This window comes from Castor canadensis, chromosome 16, assembly GCF_047511655.1.
Source record: "Castor canadensis chromosome 16, mCasCan1.hap1v2, whole genome shotgun sequence".
Lineage (NCBI taxonomy): Eukaryota > Metazoa > Chordata > Mammalia > Rodentia > Castoridae > Castor > Castor canadensis.
The window spans coordinates 25,355,092-25,368,802 of record NC_133401.1 but is presented as its reverse complement, the minus strand read 5'-3'; positions in this window follow the sequence as shown (position 1 = coordinate 25,368,802).

The following is a 13,711-nucleotide window of genomic DNA, read 5'->3' as shown; positions in this document are numbered from 1 at the left end:
AGCCTCTCCCCAGGAAAGGCTCTTGAACCCTGGGGTCTCTTGATGTCTAAGACCTGGATTTTGGGTGGCATCCCTCCCAGACTGGGCTATCCCATTCCCCTCTTCATGTCTCACCCAGGCAGAGAAGAGTCACGAGTGTGGGGTTCATGGCATCTCCTCCTTCTGACCTGGGATGCACATGTGCATCTGACCAGGGATAGATAGGACTTAGGTACTCAGTGACAGATGGAGAGATAAGCCAAGTGTGATCACTCAGAGGGCAGGTCCTGCCTGTCACATGGTTGTGACATCAGCAACCCCACATTAAATGGAAATGCACTGTATAGGAACCTGGTTCTCATTTCTGGAGCGCTGTGGTGTAGTGAACACCAAGCTATTTGCAGACACATGAGACAGAAATGGTGATGTCTGAGACCTCTGGCTACTTCCATCTGGCTTTATCTTCTCTTTTACTCCAAAATCATCTACATATTTTTTAGTATTTTCATTGTACATCACTAAATGACATGCACCAAAATCACTAACCTTCAAAACTTAGAGTGGTAAAGAAACACACACACACAGAATATATTACCTTCCTATTTCTGCTGTAACAAACAGTGGCTTAAAACAACTCAGATCACTATGTTGCACTTCTCCAGGTTTTATGTGCAAGGTGACCTCTGGGATCCAGTCAAGTTCCCCTCAGGGCTGTGTCCTCTGCAGGCCCAGGGCAGACTCTGCTCACTCACCTCTTCAAGCTCCTGCAGGTTGGGCATCCTGTGCCTCCTCATCCCTCCCATCTCACAAGGTGAACATGGCTGTTTCCACCTCAGCTCCACCTTCTCACCTCCTTCATTGATGATGAATCCCTGCCTCCCTCTTTCACTTACTAGGACCTCATTATTATGCTGTAACCCCATGGGTAATCTTTCTTCCTAGTTCCTTAACTTAAGCTAATTGGCAAACCTCCTTTCTGTCAGGTAGGGTAACACTGTCATGGGTTCTGGGGATGAGCATGTGGATATGTTTAAGGCCAATGATGTCTGTCTGTCCTATGGTGCAGACATTTCCTCTTTATCCAGAAGGTATTCTACACATCCAGGCTCCTGTGATACCATGTGGTAACAGGTTTTCCCCAGGTTGTCTCAGAGCCTGGCTCAGCCTAGAGGTTCAGTTTGCTATTTTGTACATCACATGCCTGTGGGAGCTTCTTCAGCCAAATCTCATAAGAGCCACTCCTCTGACAGTGGACCATGAATGAGTTCGATTTAGGGTTGGATGGATCATGATGCTCACCTCTGGCTCCATGATGACTTGGCTACACATGGCCAGATATTCACACTCAGGTGGAGCTCATTAGAAATACATAAATTACTTTCCAATTCGGGTTGTAATACACATGTTCATGGAAGCAATGCTGGGAATCTCTCTGTATAGCTATCCTTATCTCAAACTGGCAAAAACTCTATGTCTTTCCTATTATTGCTTATGTCTTCTCTTCAACAAAATTGGAGAAGAGGCCAGAACAGGTTCTGCCTGGAAGTGTGGGGATTGGTGGGGAGAGGGAAGGGTCAGGGGACAGAGGGAGAAATGGCCCAAACAATGTATGCACATATAAATAAATGAATAAATAAACCAAAAATTAGAGGTGATTGGGCCTGAACACTCCTTCCTTGTTAGTGGGATGAAGTCTCTTAAAAAAGAGGCTTCATACTGCATTCAGGTAGCTTGCTCTTCTGCTGTGTAAGAATACTGTTCCTCCTTTCTGGAGGTTGCAGCCCTCACCAAATTGTTTAACTTGCTGGTGCCTTGATTTAAGACTTCCCATAAAAAAATAAATTTCTGTTCTTTATAAATTAAAAAAAATTAGTTTCCCAAAGAAGGATGGCTCTCTGAAGACATGGCAGAGTGTGGCTCTAAAATATTTAGGTCTATGCTGGGACTCATCACAGCCTCCTGCCACAGATGCTCCACATTGTAGTCTTTGCTGAGTCCGGTAGCACAGGATTTCTACAGCTTGAATGCGTTGTAAAGATTTCTCTTGTTGGTGGCCCACCTGACCCAGCTGCCTTTCAAGATTCTAAATGAATGCACTCAGATCACATACCCAAAGAGGCACATGATGTCCTTGAACTCTAGAAGAGGCCCAATAGATTTGGGGGTTTTACTTATTATACAAGTGTCCAACTGAACATTTCTTCACTTTGTATGGCAACTCTACATACTCCTGGAGTCTGGACTTCTACGACTCGTATTAAGATAACAAGAATCTGAATTTTGATAGATTTCTATCCACCACACAGAAACACATAGTTTTCACCAACTTCTTCCAATAGCTGCTGCGTCCTGTGAGGTCCATCTCGAGCATCACCACTGTGATGGATGTGAGGCATCCTGAACATTGGAAGAGCTTGTGGCCTGCAGACCACATGGGCAGAGACTGGGATGACACAGACATAGGACAGTGGAGAAGCACCTTGGATCCTCAGCCCTTACACACAGATCTGTGGAAAATAGACTTCTGCCGGACCCATAGCTGCACCCGGGGCTAGAATCATGTGGATTTTCCTTAGTAATGAAGACTTGTCAGGAGCACCAGCTGGAGTTGGAATCAGCACTTGATTCATACACCCACTGCAGGTTGCATGATCCTCTGTCTTCTGCCACACAGGAGACTTGAATGTGGGGTCCTTGATGGGACTCTGACCCTCACAAATAACTAGGAATGTGCAGTGATGCTTGTCTCACTGTTCTGTAGGAAGAGGTGTCTTCAGTTCATCCCCTTGTCCTTTTCTTCCATGGATAATTCAACAACATACATTTTAGTACAAAAGCTACACAGAGTTTATGTTCTATTTACCAATAAAGAAGATCATTGTTCTATGGAGTGGGCAGAGCTGGGTGCTGAGTTTGAAAATAGTAATAATTTTCTTGCCTGCACACTATGTGGAGGACATAAGAGGAGAAAGCTCAAGGTCTCACTAGATACGAGAACCCCATTGGTGGGCATGCAGCACCCTTGTCTGTGGTTCCACACGGATAGTTTCACAGGAAACAAAACTGCTATTTCCCAATGCATTGACCTTTGCATGGTCCCAAATAATACATATGACCATTCCTTTTTCAGAAATCAGTTTCTGAAACCCTGAGTTCCATACTTGAGACAATTTCCAAATGTGCCATGCAGCAAGGAGAGGCCAATTTGGGAAGATCAGGACCAGCCTCGTTCTGTCCAAGGTTCCACTTCTCCCTCTCATCAGTTGTTGTGTTCATCTCTAAGTCTTTCCTGGTTAGGGGACCCTGGGTGGATTGTTCATGTTACAACAACGGCATGGATGGGATGTTTGTGGACCTTTTCTTATAGCATTGTCACTTGTTTTGGCTCAAACTCAGCTCCAAGGTGGAAGGCAAGTGTTCCAACCTCTCATGTGCTCTAGGACTAAATCGAGGGAAACATCTCTTGCCTTTTGTTTATTCAATGAGAGCTCAGTGTATGATGTTGTCCGCTCATCCATCTGAGAACCATGCAGAGATGGCGGGGACGTGGCGCTGTCTCTTGGGTCTCACATAGTGGACTTCCATGATCTCACTCAAGGGTGAGGAGCTGGAACTTGATTGAGACAGGGCTGTCTATGCTTTGCCCATCCAGCCTTTGTGTACTGGTTCAGCTTTAGGTTCCATCTGTCTGCATCATAGCTTCAAACATCGGTGTCTGAGAACTTGGGAAAGGTGACAGTGATGGATGAAGGTAGTATGGCCCATGTGTTTCTGTCTGTAGGACAGGAAGGATGAGTTCTACTCACCCTACTTGTCAACTGTCCTGCGTCCCAGTGTCTGGAGTTCACCTGAGGCCATGTGCTGAGCATAGAGTGAGAAAGACCTATAATCCTATGGTCTGTGTTGGATCCCATGTAGAATCCTTGGCTCCAGAACATTCCTGGGTTCTGACATCTCATGCTGGTGACTGTCAGAGCTCCACAATCTGTGGGTCTTGAAAAGATCTCAGGGAAGAGGACCATGAGATGTTCTCTTCTTTCATGGGGTCAGAACATGAGCCTCACAGATTAACCATCTGCAAGAAACTGAAAATAGATTCATGTCTATCACCCTGTACTAGTATCAACTCAAAATGGATCAAGCACCTTAATATCAGACCTGAAACTCTGAAGTTAGTATAGGAAAAAGCAGGAAACACTCTGGAACTAATAGGTATAGGCAAGGACTTCCTCAATAGAACCCCAGCAGCCCAGCAACAAAGAGAAAAAATAGACAAATGGGACTTCATAAAATTAAAAAGCTTCTGCACAACAAAAGAAATGATCTCTAAACTAAAGAGACCACCCACAGAGTGGGAGAGAATATTTGCTAACTATACTTCAGACAAAGGACTGATAACCAGAATATACAGGGAAGTTAAGAAACTAAACTCTCCCAAAATCAATGAACCAATTAAGAAATGGGCAACTGAACTAAATAGAACTTTCTCAAAAGAAGAAATTCAAATGGCCAAAAAACACATGATTCCACCTCCCCTCTGTTAGAATAGCCATCATCAAAAACACCACCAACAACAGGTGTTGGCAAGGATGTGGGGGAAAATGAACCCTTTTACACTGCTGGTGGGAATGCAAGCTGATGCAACCACTCTGGAAAAAAATTTAGAGGCTTCTAAAAAATCTGAACATAGATCTACCATATGATCCAGCAATCCCACTCTTGGGGATATACTCAAAAGGAATGTGACACAGGTTGCTCCAAAAGCACCTACACACCCATGTTTATTGCAGCACTATTCACAATAGCCAAGTTATGGAAACAATCAAGATGCTCCACTATTGACGAATGGATCAAGAAAATGTGGTATTTATACACAATGGAATTTTACTCAGCCATGAAGAAAAATGAAATCTTATCATTTGCAAGTAAATGGATGGAACTGGAGAACATCATTCTGAGTGAGGTTAGCCAGACTCAGAAGACCAAAAATCATATGTTCTCCTTCCTATGCGGTCTTTAGATCTAGGGCAAATACAGCAATGTTGTAGGACTTGGGTTACATGACAAGGGGAGAACATATATGGGAGGTATGGGGTTAGATAGAAACCCAAAACATGAAAGCATTTGATGTCCCCACTCCAGAGGAATTAATACAGAAGCCTTAAAGCAACAGAGGTCAACATGAGAAGGGGATCAGAAACCAGTGTAAAGATCAGTTAAAGATGAATCAACATGGGTTGTTACACATCTGTACATGAAAGCAATGCTAGGAATCTCTCTGTATAGCTGTCCTTATGTCAACTAGCAAAAATGCTATGTCTTTCTTATTATTGCTAATTTCTACTCTTCAATGGAACTGGAGAAAAGCGCAGAACAGGTTCTGCCTGGAAGGGAGGGAAAAGGGGAAGGAGAGGATGGGGGCGGGGGCAAGAGGGAGAAATGACCAAAACAATGTATGCACATGTGAATAAATGAAAATAAAAAATGAGCCTCACAGATACTGATGAGCTGTGACAGGAACAAGGTGGCCATGTGCATGGGGTCAGGGCGGGGGAGGACAGAAGGCTCAGCAGCACTCTCCTCCTCCTGGAAGGTTCACTTCAAATACTAGAGGGAGAAGGTGAGATTGGAACCCACCCACACAGCTGCACACAAGTCCAGGCAGTGAGGCCACTGAACCTGAACCTAACTCATTCCAGGTGACATTATCCTAACAGGCAAATCAGAGAAAACCAAGTACAGACCAACATTTCTCATGAATGTAAAACCCTTGAAAATGCATTCACACTCCACAAATAACATTTGAGTCAATTACAGATCTCATATGGGATGGTGATCTTACAAGATTAGAGAACTTTGTAGCTGGCAAGTGGTTCAAGCAGCAAGAGTGCCTACCTAGCAAGTATGAGGCTCTGAGTTCAAACCCCAGTGCTGCCAAAAAAAAAAAAGATTAGAGAACTTTGTGACATCAGATCCATGTGACATTGTGTGTATACACTCTGTGATCATACATGACAAAATTGTCCATAGATGCATTTCTCAAAATACATCCTCTCAAAAGGCCATGTATAAATATACTGTAAATTAAATCTAATGATGTGCATTAAAGCTGTATACTCGGCGTGGCACAGCCAGCAAGGCATGTCCAGCCCTGGGAAGAAAAGCCACCACCCCCAGCAGTTTCTCTTTTTTTTCCAATATCTTTCTTTTTTTTTAATCCCAAGAAGCAGAAGACAGAGCATCAGTGAGAATCAAATTCGATGACATCCTGGACCCCAAGCCCATGGAAAGCCTCCCTACATCATGCTGCACTGAAACAAAGTGGGGCCTTTTCTCCCCACCAGTTGGCTCCACAAGATGCTTGTGTGAAATTGCAGATTGAACAGGTGAGCATCACCCACCACATGTGACTCCGGGAAAATAATCCAGTGCAACCCCTGGACAGACTGAACCCCCTCCAGCAAAACTGAAAAACATAGAGAGTGAACTTTAATCTCACAATGACAGTGGAAGTGGTGGTGGAACTCTGAACACCCTGCAGGAGCTGACAGTCTTACCTCACCTCGCAATTCCAATTAATCTTGCAGACAGAAGGACCAAACACTACACACAACAGTCACCTGGTGAAACCACATCAGATCTTCTGATTGTATGCTAATTACAGGATTGGACACCTAAGGAATAACTCCAGAACTTTTACCAAAAGACTGAACGTCATGTGCTTCCTGAACCTGGTATTTTTTATTGTGTTTCTTTTTTTTATTCTCATATTATTAACTTCACCATTACTATTCTCTTATCCCTATTCTTTTTGTTTGTTTGTTTGTTTGTTTGTTTCTTATTTTTTATTGTTTTATTATTCATATGTGCATACAAGGCTTGGGTCATTTCTCCCCCCTGCCCCCACCCCAACCCTTACCACCCACTCCACCCCCTCCCTCTTTCCCCCACCCCCTCAATACCCAGCAGAAACTATTTTGCCCTTATCACTAATTTTGTTGAAGAGAGAATATAAGCAATAATAGGAAGGAACAAGTGTTTTTGCTGGTTGAGATAAGGATAGCCAAACAGGGAGTTGACTCACATTAATTTCCTGTGCGTGTGTGTTACCTTCTAGGTTCTTATCCCTATTCTTACCCTCTTCACTTTCCCTCCTTCTCCTGTGCTACAATCCATTGTTCACTTCCCAACTACTCTTTCTTCCCCTTCTCATCTACTCTTTCCGCTGTCTTCACCTCCCACTCCTATTCTTCCCCAACCTGTCACCACACTACCCCTAACTCCTACACACTCACCACCCACTGACTAGCCTACTCTACCAAATGTATACAACCCCAGCACTGTGCAATCCCTGACTCAATAGAAATTCTCTCTGCAATCCTCCACAACAATAGAAATACACCCAAATACACACCAGGGCCACAAAGCCCAGCAGCCCACATGCCTTTTCTCTCAACCACTCACCCCTTTTCCCACCCCCACCTTTTTAGTGCCATCTTTACCAATTTCCCAAAATCTATAACTAGCCTAATAACCATCACCACCCCCTCCCCAAATCCCACTGTTTATAGATATTATCATCAAGGGCTTTTCAACATAGTATGTGAACAACTGGTATGGCATTGAACCTGTAAACTTGTTCTTGCTAAATTACACCAAGAGGCCAGGGCCAGAAAGAACACATCAACCTGGCAAACAACCAAGTCAATCACAACACAAAAATTAAATCAGGGAAAGAATTCTGGCATTCAAAACCACCAACTAGCTATCAGAAACATAGTTGCACACCAATAAGTGGAGTGATGGGAAGAAGAAGGGATGGAAGCCTCTCACATCAAAAGGATAATTTAATACAGGATTCAGTGGGAAACAAAGAAAATAGATATCCAATTCCTGATCCCAACAAAAAAAATGATAAATATCACCAGTGACACCCACATAAAAACCCTCAAAGAAGAAATCTTAGGAAATATCACTAAGAAATTCATGGAGATGATATTAGACATGGTTAACCAGAATGTACAAGATGCACTCAAGAAATTTCAACACACAAAGAAAACCTCAGCAAATATAAGAAAATAGAAATAACCCCTTGCATTCTATCTGATCACAATACATTAAAACTAGAACTCAACAACAAAAACAGCAGCAGAAAGTACGCAAATAATTGGAAGATGAATAACACATTGCTCAATGATCAGTAGGTCATTGAAGAAATAAGTGAGGAAATCAAAAGATTCCTAGGAGCTAATGAAAATGAAAATACAACATGCCAGAACCTATGGGACACAGCAAAGGCAGTCCTAAGAGGAAAGCTTATAGCCATGAGTGCATATATTAAAAGGACAGAAAGATCTCAAATAAACAACCTAATGTGATATCTCAAACTCCTAGAAAAACAGTAACAAGCAAAAAAAATTTTTGAAGACCAAAATTAATGAAATACAGACCAAAAAAACCATACAAAGAATCAATGAAACAAAAAGCTAGATCTTTGAAATCAAATTGCAAGCCCCTGGCAAATCTGACTAAAATGAGGAGCGAAAAGACCAAAATTACTAAAATCAGAAACAAGCAAGGAGGAATAGCAACAACCCACAAGGAAATCCAGGGAATCATCAGAGACTACTTTGAGAAACTATATTCTAATAAATTGGAAAATCTTGAAGAAATGAACAAATTTCTACATACTTATGACCATCCAAAACTGAATCAAGATATTAACCACCTAAACAGATCTATAATATGCAATGAAATTGAAGCAGCCATATAGATTCCCCCAAAAAAGAAAAGTAGAAGACCTGACAGCTGAATTCTACCAGACCTTAAAAGAAGAACTAATACCAACACTCCTTAAACACAAAATAGAAAAGGAAGGAACACTACCTGACTCATTCTATGAAACCAGCATTACAGTCTTCTCAAAACCAGACAAAGACACCTCCAAAAAGGAGAATTACAATCCAAACTCCTTATTGAACATCAATGCAAAAATCCTCAATAAAGTAACAGCAAACCGAATCCAACAACATATCTGAAAGATCATTCACCATGACCAAGTCGGCTTCATCCCAGGGATGCAGGGATTTTTTAACGTATAGAAATCAATAAATGTAATGCAACACATTCAAAGAAGCAAAGACAAAAACCACTTAATCATCTCAATTGATGCAAAAAAATTCTTTGATAAGATTCAGCACCACTTCATGATAAAAACCTTTAAGAAAACTAGGAATAGAAGGAATGTACCTCAAAAAGCTTATATATGACAAACCTATAGCCAACATCATACTTAATGGAGAAAAACTGAAACCTCTTCCCCTAAAGCCAGGAACGAGACAAGGATGCCCACTCTCCCCACTCCTATTCAACATAGTTCTGAAATTCCTAGCCAGAGCATTAAGGCAAGAAGAAGAAATAAAAGGAACAAATAGGTAAAGAAATTGTCAAAATATCCCTATTTGCAGACGATATGATCCTATACCTCAAAGACCCAAAAATATTCCTAGACACCATAAACAGCTTCAGCAATGTAGCTGTATACAAAAATCAGTAGCTTTTCTATACACCAACAATGAACAAATTGAGTCAGAATATTGGAAAACAATTCCATTTACAATAGCCTCAAAAAAATCAAATACCTAGGAATAAACTTAACAAAGGGTATAAATGATATTGTTGCACGAAGTTTGCTAGCTTAGACACGGGACTCTGAGGCAATTAGCAGGAAGCAAAGTTTTATTGTGCCAGCACAGACCCAGCGGAATTGTGCCCAAAGGCTGAGCCCTGAGAACAAAGGAGTCTCACCTCATATACCCTTGCAAGCAGGTTACAGAAGCAAAAAGCAATTTCTAAACCATATATGGTTATATTTAATTTTATTGGCTACTTTATCCTACTGCTATGTGACTTTTCCCCTCCCCAGTGCTACGTGATCTTCCTCATGTTCAGATTTCTCAGGTTTTATCTCTCTGCTATGCCATTCTTACCTCCCTGCTACTTTATTAGTACTCAGGCCTCATCTATTTTTCTTTGATTCTCCTGCTACAATCTCTTCGAGGAGAACTAGAAACCACTAAAGAAAGAGAGGGAGGAAGACTACAGAAGGTGAAAAGATCTCCCATGCTTATGGATTGGCAGGATCAGCATAGTAAAAATGGCTATTCTACCCAAAGCATCTACATGTTTAATGCAATTCCCATCAAAATCTGAGAGCAAGAGTGTCTATCAGGTTCTGCCCAGAAAGGGGCAGGGGGATGGCCATACAATGTATATACATGTAAGTAAATATAAAAATGATAAAAGAAAGAAAAATAGAACTGTTTTCATTTAAAAATGAAAAATAAGTCTTTTTTTCATAATATACAAAGCAAAACCTTCATCGAGGAAGCAAACACATTCCTACATAAGGCAAGTTTCTTCACCAGAGAGCTTTACGTTCAAGCATGAAAGTTTTCCCCTTGAACATGAATTTGATGGAACATACAGAGGTAAGATTGGCCCCCAAAGCTGTGGTCCCGCCAGAGAGAAACTAAGTAAACACAGGATGCAAACATGGGAGGAGGACTTCCTTCACTGTGCCTGAGAGAGAACAAGACACACGTAAGAACCAGTGATGCTGACAAGAGTGAACAAATGAATGAGCAGAGGGTATTGAACATAACCTTTCATTTTCCCTATAGAATTGCTTAATTACAAAAAAAGAAGTATCATTCAAAAATAATATCACAAATCACTGTGTATGTCATTTTATAGGAGATAAAAATTTAGTGATATGGCATGGTATAGGAGATTCTCTGAAAGAAAGCAATACATGATTCCTTAGAAATAAAATGCTATCAAACAGGTGTTTTTGTCTCATACCTGTAATCCTAGCTATTCAGGAGGCTGAGATTAGGAAGTTCTCAGTTCAAACACAGCCCAGGGAAATAGTTTGTGAAACCACATCGCCAAAAAAAAAAATATATATATATATATATATCAAAATGGACTCGAGGTGTGGCTCAAGTGGTAGAGTGCCTGCATTGCAAGCGTGAAGCCCTGGTTTCAAATCCCAGTCTCAATGTCATCATGTGGGATGAACACAGTGTGTCTTAAGCAACAGCCAGTGGTATCCTGGCAAACCAGCTGTCAATAAAATCAGTGGTTGGTGCTTTTGCCAATGTCTATGATGTACACAACTCCCTTCCTTCACTAATTCCAGGTGACAGTGTTTCATCACTGTGTGGAGAGTTGAAATGAAGCACAAAATTGATTTGTCAAGCTAGTGTGAGACAGCGGCAGTCGTCTCATTGTCAGCCTCATGTGTGCCTATGTCTCCTTTTATTTAAAGATATGACAACACCACGCTGCACCATTTCTGCACAGTTTCTGAGGAATTAAGATACGAGAACCCTAGGACATCAACATTAGGGGGAAAAGAAAAAAAGAACAACGTCAACTTTGGGAGAAAGTTGAGCACATCAATTCCAGTCTCTTCTTATGCATTACAATAACCAGTTGGTCTATGGCAGTACCTAATTGTTTATCACTTATGGGAAATCATTGAAGTGACCTATTTTAAAGGAGGGGATGCACTTCTATGATGTTTATTCACGTACCGTGGATGAATAAGTGTGACTGTGCACCAGGACACATTCAGAGGAACATCTATAGCAGTGCCCTTCATATTGGACAAAATCTTCTAAAATCAATCAACCTCCTAAAAATGAACTCTAGTGATTTATACCCATGGTGAAATATTACATGAAAAGTTATCACACTAACTCTACAGCAGCAATGGAGACCAGTCTTAAAGCATGATGTTGAATTAACACAGAATGGTTTAAAAGTATGTGAGAGGATATCCTATTTCCATAAATTCAAACAAAGACAATGCTTATCACTTAGGAAGGCATAATTATGTTTGACCTAAATAAAGAAAGGAGGGAATCCCACATGATACACAATGGTGCTGACATACAACATTAATTTTGAAGTTGTGTTTCAGAGGAAACCTTGGGGACTGATGATTGCTAAGGACACTGGCACCCATGTTTGTTGGTGTTCACAGTAGCCAAGCTATGGGATCAGCCTAGGTGCCATCAACAGATGAATGATAAAGAAAATATGGTATATAAACAGAACTGATTCTTATCCCCAAATAATTTGGTAATTCTTATTCCCAAATAAGAAAGAAACTATGTCACTTTCAGGAAATTGGATGAACTGGAGATTATCGTATTAAGTGAATTAAGCCAGACTCAGAAAGTCAAATGTCACTTATTTTCTCTCATATGCAGAATCTGTATTTTTTAAATGAAAGTAAATGAGGGATGATTTTAGGATGGGAGGGGTAACAAGAGAAAGTAATGGGGTGAGATTAATCAGATACTTTATATATGAAAACGTGATAATGAAACCCATTATTGTGTACAATTAATATGTGCAAATAAAAACAGTATGTAAACAATCTAAATAAAAATATATGAAAAGCTTTTGATTCAGTTAGACAATTTGATCATTCTAAAATGTACTCCAGCTCCAGCCATGGTACATGCTGAGAATCTGAACAATTTCCAGGAAGCCATCTACCTCACTCAGCCACATGCAAGGCAATGATAGACTATGTGTGTCATCTTTCTGCGATGTGGTCAACTGGTGAACCAGACGAGCTGGGCCCCTCACAACATCCCGTGCACTTCTGCTGGCCTGCCACCCCCATCAGCAGGGTCAGCACCATGTTGCCCACACTCATCACTGTGCTGTGTCCTGGTGAGTCCTGCTGGGAATGAAGGATAGGGAGCATTGGGGTGTTGTCCTGGGAAGCTGGCCCTGGCTCAGAAGAGAGCACTGCTTCCACAGTGTGGGTGGACATTAGGGGCAGAGCTGACCTTTACTGAGCAAGTTGCAGCTGCCAGAGTTCACAGGCCAGAGAGGGGCAGAAGGGATACAGGCTTGGGTTTTGTAAGTACATGCATCATCCATCATGACTCTTTATTTCCAGGGTTCTTCCTGGTCTAGAGGATCTGGGCACAAGTGGGTGAGTCTATCCCCAAACCTTAGGTCACCATCCATCCCAAGGGGAAAGATATTACTATACAGGAAGGCAGGGTTAGATCTGGTGGGTTGGTGATGGAAATCCTTGTAGATGAATCTCTTGTGAAATGGAAAGAGGGGTCCTGGAAACCTGGGCCCCAACTCTGTCCCAGACCCATCCAGTCACTCAGCAGATAAATAAGACAGTTTCCAACTTTCATTCTAAAACAAACAAATGAAAACAAAACCTCTAGTTTTATTCACTTCTCACCCATCCCCTATATATTTTTAGGTCTTTATTTCACAATTATGACCTTTTAGATTACACATTACTTAACAAATGATTGAAGCTATTGTTTTTCTGTTTTAACTTTCATGTTGCACATATGAATTGGCTCCACCATTACACTATTAGTGGTTCTAATATTCACTCTACTTTCTTTCTATACTTTTCCCAGGGCTTTTATCCTCTCAGATGTGCTCATGTTTTATTGACATCCTTTCCTTTGAGCTTGAAAAACTCTCTTTAGCCTTTCCTGTGAGACAGGTCTGGTGGTGATGAAGTCCCTCAGCATGTATTTCTGAGGAAGTCTTTATTGCTCCTTCATTTCTGAAGGACTGCTTTGCTGGGGCAATAATTCCTGGTAGGCATTTTCCCTTCAGTCCTTTGAATACATCATTCCTGTCTGTCTTGGCATTTAAGATTTTTGCTCAG